This window comes from Elgaria multicarinata, chromosome 4 (assembly GCF_023053635.1).
Source record: "Elgaria multicarinata webbii isolate HBS135686 ecotype San Diego chromosome 4, rElgMul1.1.pri, whole genome shotgun sequence".
NCBI classification, from domain to species: domain Eukaryota; kingdom Metazoa; phylum Chordata; class Lepidosauria; order Squamata; family Anguidae; genus Elgaria; species Elgaria multicarinata.
The window spans coordinates 46,863,740-46,883,152 of NC_086174.1; positions in this window are offsets into that span (position 1 = coordinate 46,863,740).

Sequence of the window (19,413 nt, forward strand, 5' to 3'; positions counted from 1 at the left end):
AAATAAATATTTGAAAATACAAAGTCATTTTTCAAGATAAAGACCTACAACTTTGCAACATGATAGAACCTAAGTAGGGCTTGATGCATGGCAATTTTGAAGCACATAGGTTCATCCGCTGATTTTTAGAGATTTTTTTAAAGGGTTTACCATTCCCCCTTTACAAAAATGCATTCATCTCCGTCATTTTTAAAGATAAAGACATGTAAATAGGCACCATGATAGCCTCTAAATAGGGTCTTAGGCACCCCAAGTTTGAAGCATATTGGTTCATCCCCTGATTTTTAGTGAATTTCTACAACTCAACCTTCATTGAGGACTAGTCTCTTGAGAGGTAGTTTCCCAAAAAAGAAATGAGATTACATATACAGACCTGAAAATTAGCACCATAGTAGGTCTTCAGAAGGGCTTAATGCATGGCAATTTTGAAGCACATAGGTCCATCCGCTGATTTTTAGTGATTTTTAAAGGTTTTAGCCAAGTTCAGAAAGCTCCGTGTGTATTGGCAGCTGTGCTTGACAAGTTCTTACCTAAATTGGCAGGAGGAACTACAGGCTGCTCTTAGTACTGCCTGTGTTCCTTTGAAGTGGTTAACACTCCTGCTGAGAGGAAGTTTACAATTTAAGTAAGAACTTGTGGAAACTTCCTCTCAGCAGGAGTTGTAGAAATTCACTAAAAATCAGGAGATGAACCAATATGCTTCAAACTTGGGGTGCCTAAGACCCTATTTAGAGGCTATCATGGTGCCTAGTTATGTGTCTTTACCTTTAAAAATTATGGAGATGAATGCATTCAAAATTGGGTCCAAAATGAAACGAGGGATCCATGCACAGCCCTAGTGGATACCTTTAAAATGCAAGCTATGCCTGGGTAGCAGAAAAGAACTATGCTCTGAGTCATTAAACTAGAAAGTCCTATATATTGTGAACCGCCCAGAGAGCTTCGGCTATTGGGTGGTATAAAAATGTAATAAATAAATAAATAAATACCTCATATCTATTTAAGGGCCCAGTTGGATACATTTCACTTGCTGGCTGAGGAATACTTGAAGTTGTAGGACTTTTTTCTTTCTGTCTGTCTAAACATATGTAGGATTGCTCCTTAAAGTTCTAACATGCCAATCCAATAAAGTATTTCCTGTATTAAAATGCCCTCTGCTCCCTTCACCTCAGTAGTTTCATTTGCCACCAGCATACTCCAACTTGCCATGTTGAGTCTTTGTGGTGGCTATTGTCAAGTCTCAGGGTGCTTCCAGAGTAAGCTTTTTATTTTGCAATCAACCTGCTTCATTCACAGATTTTTATAGGAACTCTAGATGTGGCATCTTCTATTTATGACTGTCCTGTGTTTTCCCACTGGTTCTTCTGTCTATTAACCGGGGGGGGGGGGGGGATGTGTTAAAGAGGGAAAAACAGAATAGCTGCACATTCTCTTTTGATCAGTATGGCTAAAAGCTCCCTATCTGGAAGCATCTTTGGTATCTCACTAGCAGTGGAGCAGCTAATTCATTTCAGACTCTGGATGTAATAGTCTTACAGGGGGTGGGATGTGTGCTTTAGGTGACCATGTGTATTACTTCACCTGTAAAGGATACATTTCTTTCCCACCCCCACCAACTGCCTTTCCGTGCTTTTGAACTGCTTCTACATTCCTAATACGTTAGAACGACAATAGCAACAAAACTGTTTGCCAACCCTGATTTTTTTAAATAATAATAATAATAATAATAATAATAATAATAATAATACTCTGAGCATGTGTATTTTGTACTTTAAACTCACTTAAATCATAGTGCCATCATCACTGCAGGAATAAAATGGAGTTTGCCACTGCCACTCTCTGGGTGGTCATTTAGATGATTCAGTAGACTATATATATAAACTGCTTAGGTATGTTTACGTAAAGGCTTCAGCTGATACAGGTTGCTAAGCAACAGTAACAACGTGTAACGTCAGCTGATACAGGTTGCTAAGCCCCTCGCCCAACTCCTTTGGGCTTTCCAAGGCAATCCTACCCCCCTTTCTGCCTCTTTGCTCCCCCCCACGAAGGGGGCAGCGCTATGGTCTGGAGCATGAGTGAGGCTTGGCCGGGGCCCTTGGTGGCCAGGTGGGAGGCCGCTCACCTGCTGCAAGCCTCAGTCTAATCTCATGCGAGCTGGGCAGGTGGCCCAAGGCTGACAGGAACCCTGGGGAGAGGGTCTGGATCATGAGCGAGGCATGGCTGGGGCCTTTGGTGGCCGGGTGGGAAGCCACTCGTCTGCTGCGAGCCCAGACCCGGCCTAATCTCATGCAAGCTGGGCGGGCAGCCCAAGGCTGACATGAACCCCGGGGAGAGGGGGACACCTGCTCCTCCTCCCCCCGACCTCCCTGCCCCCCAGGTCTGCCAGACGGCGCTGTATCAGCAGCCTCCAAGCAGCCCATGCCCCCGCAATGATATTTCATTAATAAACTTTAAGATATGCTACAACTGCATATGTTACTCCGGGTACAGCTAGTAATTGTATAAATGGGATGAGAGAGAGAGAGAATGGCTCACTGAGAATAGTCCTCTAGAAGTCTATTATTTTCTTTGATATTTAGGCAACAATCCTACATACTTACTTGGAAAACATCCATAAGATTGCACTGTTATTGTGGGAGAGAAGCACATACTAAAATTTGTTGTCGTGTGTGTGTGTATGACGAAGAAGTTCCTGAAATAGTGGGACATTGATGGGGGAAATGCAAGTAGCCTTGAACATTTCTTCATTTAAAAAACAAACAAACTATGGCATTAACAGTTATGTGGATAACCACTCATCTTTTAATAATTTAAAATAAAAATGTTACCATTTCCAAAACTAATTTGGGCAAGAGAGTGGGTGGAAAATATGTTGCTTGCTATGAACTTGTCCGTAACCGACAAGGGCAAGCTGTGCACATGTGTGTTGCAGCAACACTGATCACACATCCCTGCACGAGTTTAGGCTTGACCACAACCTAGCTTTAAGAGCTTCATAAATGCGTGATGTACAAGATAATATGGTGGGAAACACACACAAATAAGGCAATGACAGTTCTATACAAAGAGAGATGCTCACAGGCATACAACTGCAACACTACCAGTCGGAAAAGCCGGTGTGTGTGCAAAGCTAACAATAGCTGCAGACTATATCAGAGTTAAGTAGCTCAAGAAACTCAATGACTGTGTTTGGATGGCATACCTTGGCTCATTGTGGATTATTTAAGCCATGACAAGCCGTGCCACCTACAGGCACCAAATTTCATATGCAATCCCCACTTGGGCGTTTGTCGTATTGAGCGCACCCAATGAAGGTGGGTTATGTGAGGGTTAAACAACTTTTGTATAACCCTAAAACAGATCATGGGTTATGCGAGGGTTGTCTAACCCTCATATAACCCCCTGCTCACCCAGTTTGCACAACATGACAACCCCCACGCAGGGGTTGCTTATTGAAAATGGCGACACCACAGCCTCTCCAGCCTGTTGTGTTGTACAACGAGCTCCATGTGACATCACAACAAGTAACCACTACTCATTTTGCAGTTGATTTGCGTGTGATATTTCTAGGAATTTGTGATCAGGCTGAGGCAAAAGGGTGCCTTTGTCAAAATTAGTAGTTCTGAGAGGAGGGTTCCTGGAGCAGAAAGGTGGTTTCCTTTTGTGTTCAAGTGATTAGGCAGAGTTATTCTGATTGGCATCCTGATTCCATTTATTGTTGGAATACAGTTATTCAGCTGTCTCTTCTGAATAGTGTATTTTGCTTCCCTTATTTTCACATAATAACCTCATTCCCTTGCTTGATTTAATTCTTTATTCAGTTGTTCCCTTATCCCCACCCAACCTCTACTCTGAAACTGTGATGCATTTAAGAGGCAGCAGTCAGTCAGTCACCCATTGCTATTTGTGATCCACAAGGAGGAAAACCAGCCTTGTCTTCAGACCTAATGATTCATGTTCTCTCTCTTCCCCAGACTTCGTGTGTGAGACCATCCTGTTAATCTATATGTATTCTAGAAATCTAACTGCCCTTTAGGGTTGGTTGCCTTCAGCATCAGACTGAAACCAATACACTTCAGATAATCAGGTACAGGCTGAAATTGGAAAGGCTGAGTTAATATAAGAAAAAAGACGGAAGGAAAGCTATATTTTTACTTTAAATGGGCTTTTTACACTTCATTTATTAGTTTCCATCGACTAGAGAGTCAATGTCTCTTGTCAAATATGTTGCTTGTAGCAAATGTGAATGGAATTGCATGGATAAATGATGCCATTTTATCCCTCAGAATACTTGTCTGTAAGTATCAGGTGGATATATTCAAGATACTTCACATGGAACCATTTCTGTGAAGAGTCCAATTTTATCAGTGCCACTTCAACTCCTGTTCTGACTCGGCAGTTTGTGTTTATGTTTACAGTTTTAAAACCAAAGGGATTCCAGGATGACAAACTGTAGCAGAGCACAGGCTCTCAATATTTCCCACGATAGGCCTTGTTATAAATATTCCCAGCTGCAACTATCACACTTGCAACCTGGTGATATTCTACGAGAAGATAGTGTTATTTACACCAAATCTCAGGTGGCCTCACTGACAAGGGTTCCATTTCTAGTTGGGTTTGAGGAAAGAGAGTTCTGCTTTAAAATGGAACTGGTTTTATCCATAATGTTACTTGAGTTTTCCAAACAGGCATGTGGAGAAACATCTCTTTCTCCCAACCAGCATAGGAGGAAATTCTGCTACGTCTTTCTTCCCAGAAGCAAGGCTCTTTCACTTTGCAGGTCTGGAGCCAGTTTAAAGCTGACCTTCTGCTTTTCAACTTCCTCTGTAATAAGAGAGTTGCTGTTTTACTGGCCTGGCTGCTCTTGTGACTTTAACAGCTGGACGAAAGGCAAAAATGCTGTGCTCCTATCCCCATCATAGGAAGCTGCATTATCCTGAGCCAGAGCACTGATCCATCTAACTCAGAATTGTCTACACACTGACTGACGCAGGGAGATGTTGGAGACTGAAATTTGGGCCTTTAGCATGCAAAACATGTCCTCTGTCACTGAGCAGCATCTTTTGCCTTCTCCATGCTAGGAAGAACGGCACATGTTGAATATCTATTTGTGGTCCAGCTGTTAACGGTGCTCCTTCAAGCATCATGCGGTAACCTGTGCTGACTGAAGAAACCTACACATGTATACTGCAGGGGATGGATGTGCTGAAAGAGCATGTTCAATCCACTAAATAAATAAAATATTTGAGTATGAGAAAATTGTAATACTTTTAATTAGAAAATCCTGAACCTATAGGTAGGATTGCAAACTTTTTTCAGGCTGGAGTTCTGTGCCTCAAAGACTGCAGTCCTATGCACACTTACATGGTAGTGAATTGTATTGAACAGAGTGGTGTTCACTTCTGAGTAAACATGCAGAGGATGCAGGTGCAAATCTATATGATAATACCATTGAGGCATGTGCATGTGGATTTATTCATCTAATTTTGCTGTCTTCTATTAGAGCTGGATTAGGGCCGTCCATCCCATTTTAGATTCATTCCCTTATAGTGCAATCCTGTGAATGCCTACTCAGAAATGAGTCCAATGGTATAACCGTGAAATTTCTTGGGCTGAGTCCCAGGAAAGTGCACGTAGGACTGCAGTCTTATCCTACCTGTTTTAACTAACAGAAATATATTCTCTTATCATTTTCATTATCTTTCTCTCAATGTGGTAAAGTCCAAGCTGTACATAATGTATCTCCCCCCTTGAAACTTTTCAGATCCACCAGCTTTTCACTCTAATTCCTCCAATTTGTTTTTGACATCCTGTGTTATGTTCCTGAGAATTGATTGCAGCAGTGTCTTAATTTCTACCCATCAGAAAATTGATGGTGCTATATACATTAATAATAATAATAATAATAATAATAATAATAATAATGAATAGTTTATTTGTTTGTAGCACAAAGACCATTACAAAATACAGAATTGCTCACATATAGCAACACACATTATTTAAAATATTCAAAATATTTGAGGTACAATCCTTTCTCGACCAAGGAGTCAGTCAGTGGGTCACTCTAGGGGTGCTCCATTTGTCTGCAGCACCCACCCTTTGCTATCACGATGGTGACATACATGCCAAAGTCACAAGATAATAATAATAATAATAATAATAATAATAATAATAATAATAATAATAATGCAACACAAATAGACAGTAAAAAAATAAAATAGAGAAAAGAGCAAAACAGTTCCAAACCACCAGCCCTTTGTAACTTGTCACAGAAGGCTGTGTTGATGGGATGAATAAATTCTTTGTAAATAAATACTTTCTCTCCCCCCACCCCCCCACATTAAATCAGTGACTCGGTTGGAAACTGAATGCAAATCCCAAAGCAAAATTGCATGTTATAACTACCAACATCTTTTTATTCACAGGTAATTCAAACCTGTATATTCATATAACATGTTTTATGTAAGTCTTGTCACTAATGCCACTGTGCATGAGTCATGTGTAATAACACATGTCTGGGCCCCTCTAATTGCTTTGTTGCCAGCAGCATCTGAGAGAAACAGAAAAATCTGTGTAGGTTCTGGATTATAAAGTCTCTCTCTCTCTCTCTCTCTCTCTCTCTCTCTCTCTCTCTCTCTCTCTCTCTCTCTTAATTAAAGACCTGCTGCAGTTTTTCCTTTTCCAGAACAACAATTCAAACATGCTCTACTTGTTCATCTTTTCTTGTGTTGTTTGCCTTCGGAGTTTTTAAAGCGGTGATATTCTAAGAGAAATATATTCAGAAGCAGGAGAATAGAAATATCAACTGAGTGTGGGGAGAGAGAGGAGGAGGGAGGATAGCAGGGCGAGTGTCTGTTAGTTTTAAAAAGTGATTATTTCAATCAGATGAAGAGTCTCTTTAACAGATTGGAACCATATGAGTGGTTTCCCTCAATTTATGGTAATTTAGCCCTCAAGGTGGGAAGGAAGCTGTGTGCCACTTGTGGTCTACTCCACCTGCCCCTCTTTAGGATTCTCTTATGTGTACCTCAGTTGGCAATCATAACTGAACCAAAATAAACAACCAAGAAACAGGTTGATTATGTACAGACACAACTTTGTCTAGTATATTTGAAACACAGGAAAGTGCAGGGACACATTGAGTTAGCTAAGTTTCCAAGCCCAGGGGGCAAAAATTAATAACTTGATTGTGTATGCTTTTAAACTCTCAGTCAAATGCCAGCATATATATATTTTTCTGAAGGAGTTAGAAATTTGGTCCAAAGGTTTGCTCCAGAGTTGCCAGCTGCTTAAACAAACAAAAACAAATTATTTTGTTGTTCTGATTCTTCAAGCACTATACCTCTGGGGATATTGTCGAAACTGTCTTCTTCCTTCAATCCAGGTAAGTGCATGGAACAAATTTTTTGAAAGGGGGAGCGAAGAGGGAAAGGGTATTGTGAAAAATGTATTTGATGAGCTGTGTAATGGACTGAATAAATTGTTTCAGCAGACAGATTGAACTCAGTTTTTCTCCTTGTCACATGGGTATGAAAAGTTCAGAAGCCCTACCAGAAAATGATGACAACTCTTCTCTCCATACAGGAGAAGACAGGGCTTTGGATAGGAGACCCATTCTACCAATTTCCACAGGGCTGGCCTTCTGATGAAGTAGGGTGAATCCCCTGCTCAGGTGGTGGATTGGGAGGAGAGGTGGATTGTGCACATACATGCACACACACACACACACACAGGAGGGACCTGTGGGCACTACTACCACTGCACCAGCCCCTGCTTACTCACTACAGCAAATGCCACAGTGGGAAAGAGACAAGCAGAGCTCCTTAGAGGAGCAGCTGCCCCCCTTCTCTTGCTCTATGCCCCCTCATTGCCCTTCTGATCTCTCACCTTAGGAGAAGGCTCAAAGAAGGTAAGAAGAGAAGCTACCTAACTGCCTGATGTCTCACTTTGAGGGCTCTCCCAAGGCAAGAGATCAGGCAGACGGCTTCTCCAGAGAGCCCACCCATCCATCCAATCTCTTGTTTTGAGTACTCTCCCAGGGAGAAAGATCAGGTGGGCAGTCTCCAAGGCCACCTCACGATGCTTCGCTTTGAGGAAGGACCCGTAAAACCACGGCATTTGGGCTTGGACAGTTCTCCAGAAAGGCTGAGTGTCTGATATCTCATTCAGGTGGGGGGCACAATGATGGGGAATAGGCCGAAGACAGTGGTATCAGGGGGAGCAGCAGAGTATATTCTCCTGCTTCAGGTGGTGGGAAGTCTTGTGCTGCCTCTGCTTGCCGCACACATTGCATTTTGTCTGCTGCCCTCATTGCCACCACAAACAGTAAGAAGCAATGATAGGATGATTTCAAGATCCCTGACCCCCAAAGAAAACATTGTGTTTGGACTCTCATTTATGTGCTTCAAGCTCTGTGCATATATAAAGCTGATTGAAATCAATGGTACAACAGTTAAGTAGCTAATTGATCTGAACTCAGGTTCAATAACAAACAAAAATCAGGAGTTAATGATTAGTTGAGGAATCTTCACCTAAAAGGTTGAAGGTTTTGTCTGAAGTTACTGAGAAATTACAGCAGTTGCTGCGGAGAGCAGTACTTCAGTATACAGATAGGGTTGCCAACTCTTCAGCTGTACCCCATAGCTTTGCCTAAAGGATCCACTTGAAGTGCAAACATAGCAGACAGTAATGTCTATCTTTGTGATGTATAAGTCACCTGCTGATTTCTGTACTTTTAAGATGCTGCTAAAGGACAAGAGGAGGTCAGGCTTTTAGTGGTTGGTGTCAACCCTAATTGTACTTTCCCTCTAGTTTTTTATGCACACAGAGTGCTGTACATGCTCCAACATTATGCTTAGATTATCCACAGGCAAAGAAGGAGGGGGCCCCTGTACTTTTTACACTTAAGATGGGGGAAGTAGCAGTGCAGCTTCTCATGCAGAGAAAACATGGCACCTGCTGAAATTCCCTCTTCTCAGAAACTCTGAAATGTGTAAGAGTCTTGACTCCCTTCACTATGACACTTAATAGGTGGTGAGGAGGACTAAACCAAAAAACAACACACATTAATGCACAGCAGTTGCCCTAATGCAGGCTTTCTTTTTCACTTCTGTAAATACTTGAAAACCACTTTCCCCATTACCAACCATCCTGGGAATTAAGATTGGCTTGGGGGTGGGGGGGGTTGGTTATGGTGCTTCTGAGGAACATGGCTTGTGGGGCTCCAAATGTGGCAGGGCCTTTTTGGTGGTGGCACACCATCTCCGGAACTCCCTTCTGATAGAGATTTGGCTATTCCCAATTCTGTCATCGTTTAGAAGCAAGTTAAAGAGGTATTTAAAAATGTTTTTGTGCAGGCTTGGGGGTATAGGCAAGTGCTCTATATGTTGTTTTTATTGTGTTGATAGGTTTATTGTATTTTATTATATATTTGTGATTTTAGAGGCATGACTTTAATGTTGTGTATGTGGTGCACTGTGTTGTATACAGGTTGTTAGCATCCCTGGGTTCTTTATGAAGAAGGGTGGGATATATATTGAATGAATGAATGAATGACATCACCTATTATACAGACTGGAAAACTGAGTCCTGGACAATGTGTGATGCAGTATTTTCCAGAATTCAGTATGATAGGAAATATTTCACTTGTTGAATTTCACATTGTTTAAAAAAGAAAACAACTTACCCACTCTCTGCCCTCCAGAATTGTGCTAGAAGAAATGGGCACAATTCTCCTTATAAACAAAGCCAAAACAGGCACCCATACTATGCTTTCACGTCTCCAACATTACACGGATGAAAATAGGAGCAATGTGGGTTTATCATACTACTCATCTCACATGAAGGATACACTGCACATCGCTCTGCTGTGACTGTCACTCTCTGCATTAAGGAATATCATATAGACCTAGGACAGTAATAACCTCAAGTCTGGATTACTGCAACATGCTTTATGTGGGGCAGCCCTTAAGGTTGGCTCAGAAGCTGTGGCTAGAGTAGAATGCAGCAGCTCAATTGTCAGGAGTTGTCCGTTTTCAATACCTAACACCTCTACTGAGGGAACTACTGTGGCTCCCTATTTGCTACAGGGCCAGGTTTAAGGTTTTGTAATAGGTGCATAAAGGAATCAGGATATCTGAGAGTGTGCCTTCTCCCTTACCATCTGACTGGCTGGTCACTGAGGCACTCCTGATGGTCCCATTGGAGTGCAGTTGGAATAGATCCCTCAGTGTATTGGCTTCGTCTCTTTGGAACTCCCTGCCCGTTGAGGTCAAGGATGCACAAACATAGTTTTGTTTTCAGTGCCTGCTGAAGACATTTTTATTTAAACAAGCTTTTCCAGACTAACCAGCCATGGTTTATTGGCACAATCTGATTTGAAATATTTTAATTCTCAAAGTATTAAATGTTTAATATTTTGATATTTTATTGATGCAGAGTGGTATGCAATTTTTTAAAATAAATTAGTAAGTTTAAGTATTGTAGACATGTGGCCAAATTTCATCACTGCACTCCATATTTATTGTTTCACTTTGCGTTGATTTTTTTAAAAACTTTTATCTGTCTTATGTGTCACATGTGCACCCCATCTTTCTCCTAATGAATTCATATATAAAAGGGTTATCTAATTAAGGGGTGGGCAAACATCAGGCTTGTGGAATCTACTTTTTTTTTTTACTAGATTGTTAAGATCTGGATTTATTTAGCAGGAAAAAAGGCGAGTAAGGGGAGACATGCTAGAGATGCACATAGGGTGGAGAATATGGATATGACGACATTTTTTCTTCTTCTCTCATAATACCAGAACCCAATGGGGTCATCCCATGAAGCTGATTGGTGGGCAATTCAGGATAGATAAAAGTAAACACTTCTTCACCCAGTGCATAGTTAAACTATGGAATTCACTTCCACAAGAGGTAGTGATGGCCACCAATGTGGATGGCTTTAAAATGGGGTTGGATAAATTCCTGGAGGAGAAGGCTATCAATGGCTACTAGTCCTGATGGCTAAGTGCAACCTCCAGTATCAGAGGCAGTATGACTCTCAGCACCAGTGGCTGTGAAACATGAGCGGGAGGGTATTTATTGCCATCATGTCCTACTTGTGGGTTTCTTGGGCAGCTGGTTGGCCACTTTGTGAACAGAATGCTGGACTAGACAGTCCTTTGGTCTGATCCAGCATGGCTCCTCATGTTCTTAGGAGAAAGTAGGTGCCTTCATTTCAGAAGCTTACATTCTTTGTGTGTAGGAAGGGGGATCCTTCAGCCTAAGGAGTAATCAACTTTTCCTACCAAGGCACCTGTAACTTTAACAGTAGCATGTCAGACAGGATCTAACAGTGATAAGAAAGCTCCTGCTTAATTTCTGCTTGTTACCTTATGTCATTGTTAAAAGCACCTGAACCCTGTTAGCAGAAAATAACCTGGTTACAAACAAACCCAGAAGTATACTATACAAATGGCAATCAAATGTATGTGTCATCTCATCAAGTGCATCTGTGTTTAATGAAGCTACATAAGAAGCAGACTTATATTGAGTATTGTCAGCACGGACTGTTTGCATGACATGTGTGACCATTAGTTTGAATATGCAACCCCTGATCAGGAGTTGTCGTGTAGTGCAAATCTGGCAAGCATGGGTTATGTTAGGGTTAAACAACCCTTGCAGAACCTATGGCATGTTTTAGAGTTATGCGAGAGTTTTTTAACACTCCTATAACTCACACTTACTGGGTTTGCACAACACAACTCCCAAGTGTTGTGCAACTTGGCATCTGTGGGAGCCGCAACTTGTCACAGGTTAAATAACCTATGATGAGTCGCAGTATGACGTCTGAACCAAGTCAGTGACTGGCAGTGGCTCTCCAGGGTTCTTTCTTAGCCCTTTTGGGGGATGTCAAAGATTTAACCTGGAACCTTTTGCATGCAAAGTACATGTTCTGCCACCACTGACCTCCTTCCTTTATGTGGCTCTCCTTATTTGTAATGCAATTTGTTATGCAGTAGTTAAAGGCATTGGTATGCAAAGCCTTGCAAAATTAGGCTGCAGTCCTAAGCACACTTACTAGGGAGTGATCGCCATTAAGCTCTATGGCAGGGATGAGAAGAAAGTAAATTGTGATGTGCTCATAGATCTCCAGATGACGCAGTAAATCAGCAAGGGTTTCTGACTCCCAATAGTTGAACAATAATGACTACAAAAAGGCTTTCTCTCCCCACCTCTTGAATTAGACTGCTGAAATCAAATTAAATGTTTGGAGAAATAAGAGTAGGTTTTTGTGTGGGGGGAAATGTGCACATGCTTTATTTTTGGTACTGAAAACAAATTCCTGCGCTGAGCATCTGCTCAGAGGCATCTTGTTCCTCAATTTCATGTCCACCTTCCTGAGCCCCTATTTTACTCCTCGCTCCTGTTAGTGGACCTTGGGGTTCTAGTGAAAAACAAAGCAGATCCTGCAAGCATAAAGTTTGCCCACCCTTGCTCTGTGGGGTAGATTTCTGAGTAAACATACTGAAGATTATACGTTAAGCTCTATGGGATACATGTAAGTAAACATATTTAGGCTTATCCTGTTAGGAACGAAGGAACAAAATGAAGAACATATTTCTACAAGTGGGGGGTGACTTTCTTTCTTCACAATCTGTTAACTACAGTATTCTCTCTACGTTTGTCACCACAGCACCAAAGAGGGACTCATGAAGCTCTCACAGAACCTTCATTTTATTGACATGTCTAATTACCCATAGCTGTTTAAAAGATCGCTAGCTGTTTATTTCTGAGGATGGGTTGCCAGGTTTTTGTATTTAAGGGTACTTGCTACTGTGTTTTAATAGCAGAAATCAAAAACTGACATGCAGAAAATATTCTCTTGCCAGGAAATGCATCATCTGTTAAATTTCTATAAAAGCAGAAAAGAAGGAACAATTTTTGTTTTGTTTTGTTAATTGGCAATCAATTTCCTAGGTGTTGTCTGCCAGCTTTTTCAGGTGTAGCTGTATGTAGATGTGGGGCAAGTTATTAAACTCTAGTGTCTCATTTGTTAAGACCTATCAGTTGTTGTTGTTGTTGTTTTTGTTTTTTAAAAAAGAGGGGGGGGTTCCACCATGTAAAATGGTAATGGGGGGAATAATTCTAATCTTCATAAAATTGAAATAGTTTTACCAATCTTTCTGAAATTTTCAGGAGCCAGAAAGGAAGTGCAAGTTTTACGTACCCCGAAAAAAAGAGGAAGATTGGTGAAAGTTTGAGGGAGAAGGAACCATTTAAAAACAAAACCAAAACACCCTCTCTGTCAAAAGTGATTAAAAAATATGACCATTTGTAGTCACAATCTCTGAAGCAACCAGAGGGTTTTCCCCTGAAACAATGATGGCTTCTTATTTTTCTTGCACTGGGGTTGGCAGGAAAAAAATGTTTTCCTAATTCCATTTCATTTAATCTTTAAAATAATCTTCTCCTTCCTTTTTACATGAAATGATAATGAATGGGACTAAGCATAAACTGGAGTACCCTCAATAGTGAGTTCTCTCACTCCCCACAACAGCTGTTTTAGAATGTTTACCTCATATAGTGGTTGAGAAGAAGAAAGAGAAAATAACACTGTTTGGCAGGCTGCTGGTGGTAGGTTAATCTGATAGGGATTATTATTATTATTATTATTATTATTATTATTATTATTATTAATAATAATAATAATAATAATATAATAGGGATGGGTTGGGTTGAATCTGATAGTGGTAGGCTAATCTGGTAGGTTAATCTGGATTAACCTACCAGCAGATTCAACCCATCCGCAGCCTGCTAAACAGCCCACCAAACAGTACTTGATAGAAGCTGGGATGATTCCATGAGTTCTACTGAAGGAAATAATGTACAGTGGTTAGGGCAATAATGCAGATTGAACTGTGAATCCTGCTGAGTGATAAAAGGAGTGACCGGACTACTTCCATTGCTTCCAAAAAAACACAGGCAGAAATTCAGCTGGGAAAGATGGTAGTCCCCATGAGATGTTTTGGATGAGGCGGGTGAATACTTGTCTGCATTGATTAGAGCTGGGAGGACTCCTTGACTTCTACTCAAGGGAGTAAGGTACAGAAATTCATGTTTATTTAAAAGAAAAAAACCCCATTGGGTTCTGTGGGCCTTACTCACAAAAAATGCATGTTTTGCAATTTTTATGTTGCAACAATATGCAGAACCTGATCAGTGGAATAGTGGAACAGTAAGACGTGTAGTGTCAAGTGTGTCATTCTGCTTAAGCAAATGATGTTGCACTAGCGTAAAATTAGGTTTTGAATTATGTGTAAGGGGAGAATTCAACTAAAGTTATGTTTGCGCAAGTGTGGTTGTGCCATCGTTTGTGCATTACGTTTGATCCATGTTACAATAGTACAAGTGTAATGTGCAACTGCTTGTGCAATGGAAAGATTTGATGGAACTCTCGCAGCGGTATCTGAATTTTGTGGGAGGGTGTGTGTGTGGGGGGGGAGTGGAGCAGCGGTTTGGATTATCACATGTTAAACTTTGCAATTATATCTCTATGGGCACTCAAGTGAACTTCTAGCCTGGAGCAGGTGATAGCTGACAAAGTACTGTCAACAGCAAGCCATTTGTTGCCATGGCAACTAACAGAGTTTCATTGAGTTTTTCTCTTCCTAGCAGTCACCTTTCCTCCCAATTCCTGTCTGATGAAAGGGGGGAAGAGTTAAAACTAAAGACAAGTCACTATGTTTGTTGGTAAAGAAGAAACATAACAACCCTCACCTTCAAACTGTCCACCAAATCTTAAGAATTTTGCAGCCCCTAGGAGAAAGGAAATCAAGAGAAATGCAGACCAAACAATGTACAACTATCAGTTTCCCCCTTGACTGGAAGTACTAGGGCATGAGGAAGAAGACGTTTGCCAGGCCTTTGAAGAGGCAGCCATGTTTTCCCCTCACAGTGCACCTGTGAATGTGCCAAGGTGCAGTTTGGGAAAGCAAAGATGGTGGCAGCAAGCATGACTGAGCTTGTAGGTTTCTCAAATCTTCCCAAGAAATGTTCCACCTGAATCTCAAAAATGCTGAATATGGGACTCCAGATTCACATTACTGGGAATGCAGTTGAGAAATTTAAAGGGCATTCTTCACCAGTCATCCCTGTTTCCCTGCAGATTCAGGGTAATAGTTATTTTGCTGGCTGCTGAGGAATGTGCGGGGGTGGATGGAATTCAGCTGGCACTCTCCTCATGCACCTGCTTCCAAGCAGATTCACTCTCCAACCCTCCACCAAAAAGGAGTTTGTGGGCAGGGTGGCATCTGTGGTATGAGATTAACCAAGCAATCCTAAATATTATTCAGAGTCAAGTTCAGTGAGACTCTCCCAGTTTTAGTAGGTATAGGTTTGCGGCTTAAATGTAAAAGAGACTCAATGAAGCTAGCAATTTTGGAAAGCAATTATACCTGGAGCACAGGTACAGACTATCCCCACTTGGAGGTGAAATGAAATGATAAATAATAAAGGAAACAGTGACTGCATAATACCTGCAATTCCATTCCTTCATTAAACTTATCCATGAAGATTAATAAATAAATAATAAATAATAAATAATAAATAATAAATAATAAAATAATAAAATAATAAAATAATAAAATAATAAATAATAAATAAATAATAAGTAAAAGAGACTCAATGAAGCTAGCAATTTTGGAAAGCAATTATACCTGGAGCACAGGTACAGACTATCCCCACTTGGAGGTGAAATGAAATGATAAATAAAAAAGGAAACAGTGACTGCATAATACCTGCAATTCCATTCCTTCATTAAAATTATCCATGAAGATTAATAAATAAAAAACGTTTTAAGTTTTAAGGCTTTTGAGCACCAAAAAGCAGGGGAAATTGTGATCAAAGGCTCACAAGCCTTAACAACACAACTTCCCTAGTGAGGCAGAATGTGCAACTGAAATTCTAATTTTCCCAAGGCAGATAAACCACGTGGAGAGGATAGAGAATATGGTATACCGAGGTGATTGTAGGATTGTGGAAAACTGATGATGAACAATTTAGAGCCACTTCTCTTATTTTAGAGCAGCTTTCCTCAACCTGGTGCCATCCAGATGTGTTGGACTACAACTCCCATTATTGCAAGCCTGCCAACAATGATGGGAATTGCAATCCAATACATCTGGAGGGCACCACGTTGGGAAAGACTACTCTGGAGCATCTTTTCCAGAATTATGATAGAAGATATGTGCTTCACCAACGAGCTCCAGAACAAGTGCACTTTAAATATACTGTGTTAAAACAAATGAGGAGACAACTAATGAATTTTTGAATATGTAATCAAAGAAGTTCTAAGATAGTCTATTTAAAGTGCTGCACTTGTTTTAGAGTTCTTTGGTAAAATGCATATGTTCTGTCCTAATTCTAGAAGAAGATGCTCTAGAATAGCCTTCCCCAACCTGGTGGCCTTCAGATGTTTTGCACTACAACTCCAAACATTCCTGACCATTGACAAAGCTGGCAGGTGCCGATGGGAATTGAAAACTAAAATTATCTTGAGAACATCAGGTTGGGGAAGGTTACAATTACTGTAATACCTGCAAATGTAAGACACTGACCCAGTTCACATGATCAAGGCAGCTGAAACAAGCCACCATGGCTTGTTGCAACTCCCATGCATACTGGACGGGTTTCCCTAATCATCTGTGGTTTGTCATGTCATCCTAATCTGGGCATCATGGCTTATTTAGAATGTACAGCAACCCTCAAATAACCCAACAACAGCCCATGGATTATTTGAGGGTTGCTGCCCACCCCTAGCAAACCATGTCACCTTGGTTCAGACAACACCACAATCTGGTGTGGGTAATTGGGGAAATCCAGTCAGCATGCATGATGACTGCAACAAGCCATTGTGGTTTATTTCAACTGCCTGCCAACAATGATGGGAATTGCAATCCAATACATCTGGAGGGCACCACGTTGGGAAAGACTACTCTGGAGCATCTTTTCCAGAATTATGATAGAAGATATGTGCTTCACCAACGAGCTCCAGAACAAGTGCACTTTAAATATACTGTGTTAAAACAAATGAGGAGACAACTAATGAATTTTTGAATATGTAATCAAAGAAGTTCTAAGATAGTCTATTTAAAGTGCTGCACTTGTTTTAGAGTTCTTTGGTAAAATGCATATGTTCTGTCCTAATTCTAGAAGAAGATGCTCTAGAATAGCCTTCCCCAACCTGGTGGCCTTCAGATGTTTTGCACTACAACTCCAAACATTCCTGACCATTGACAAAGCTGGCAGGTGCCGATGGGAATTGAAAACTAAAATTATCTTGAGAACATCAGGTTGGGGAAGGTTACAATTACTGTAATACCTGCAAATGTAAGACACTGACCCAGTTCACATGATCAAGGCAGCTGAAACAAGCCACCATGGCTTGTTGCAACTCCCATGCATACTGGACGGGTTTCCCTAATCATCTGTGGTTTGTCATGTCATCCTAATCTGGGCATCATGGCTTATTTAGAATGTACAGCAACCCTCAAATAACCCAACAACAGCCCATGGATTATTTGAGGGTTGCTGCCCACCCCTAGCAAACCATGTCACCTTGGTTCAGACAACACCACAATCTGGTGTGGGTAATTGGGGAAATCCAGTCAGCATGCATGATGACTGCAACAAGCCATTGTGGTTTATTTCAACTGCCATGATCATGAGAACCGAGTCACTGTGTTTGGGTGGTGTGTCTTCTTCCAACCTGTGCTGAAGTGGTCTATTCTTCATTTGTACAGTTAGGCTACAATTCTATTATACACCTGGCTGGGAATAATTACCATTGAACTCAGTAGGACCTGCCTCTGAGTAGACATGCATAGAATACTGCTGCTAATTAACTTCAGCATACGACTAGAAAAATGCATGTCAATGTAATAAACTTATGTCTATGTAATAATTTTACATGTATGTACGTGTAGGAAGCATTCAAGCATATGGGCTTTCTAAATAAGAGCATGTTAAGTAGAATTTTATAAAGTCACAGGCTCTACTAAATACAAAATGTATGTACAAAAGTGTTTTAGTTTATTTAAAAACTGTATTATGGTGAAGACAGAATGACATCATGGCTTCCTTCGAAAAAGGAAAAAGAAAGAAAGAGAGAGAGAGGAAATGCATCATCCCTAAGAAATCAATGCTGTTGTAGCATTTTATGGGGAATACAAAGATCATTTTCATCACAATTTTTTAAATAATTTTTACACATGAGAGTATTAGGTCCTAGTTCAGTCTTTAATCACACATTGATGACAACATAAGGAAGAATGTCCATTGTTAGTCCCCCAACACCCTATATCTGACATTCAATAAAAAGAAAACTTATGCCATTTATTGAGAACTAAATTTGGAATTGTAGTGCAACATGCCTGGAGAGCACCAGGTAGGGTAAGGCTGCTGTGAAAAGAGAAGTAGTTAAGCTGAAAAAAGTAGCCCTAAGTAGTTCATCAGCAGTTTCCCACAACCCCCTCTGCATACCAATGACCCAGTTTGCACGATCACCGCAGCCCAAGATGGCTTCTTTAAGCCATGGTGGATTACAGAGCATGCCAATGGCTATTTTGAACACTCAAGCTGTAGCACATGGTCACTGTGGTTGAATATGTCATCTATTATGGCATGGTCAACAAACCACCCACAACCCTGAAAAAGCCCATGGGTTGTGGGGGTGCTTTGTTACCCATTCCTATTGACCACCCTTGCCCTTTTTTTGGGGGGGGGGGGACCATACAATAAGCTACAGTGACTGCTTGCCATGACTGGAATATTCAAAATGGCTGCCAGCAGGCGCTACAATTCAACATGGCTTAAGCTACAGTGGGTTGCAGCAATCATGCAAACTGGGTCCTATTCTCCATCCTGTCCATATGGTTTATCTGCTACGGGAGAATGAGAATTTCGCTTGCACTTTCTATTTCCTTAGGGAGGTTGCAGTGTTAAAGCTTGTGAGTCTTAACTCATAACTTTCCTGCTTTTTGGTGCTTGGCTGAAAACTGAATAGCCTCAGTTAGGGATGTTGCAGAAATCCACCACGGACTCAAATGAGGCCAGATTCCAAAGAATCCAACTTCCAGAGCCCGGAATGAGCTGGCTGCTGTCACTTCCATGTCTGAAAGAGTTCCCATGGAGCAGCCCTCCAGGTTTTGAAAAGACGTGATGGCGGCTGCTATTAGCCTATCAAGGGAAAATTACAGCCGTAAATTGCATGTTTTACACCATTTCTGGCCATAAAGCACTTATTTTTACGTAAATTACAACCATTTACATGGCACTATTCTGTCCCCAGTTTTGTTCAACATTTATATGAAAATGCTCATTAGAAAATTTGGGGCAAAGTGTCATCAGCATGTTGATAATACTCAGCTCC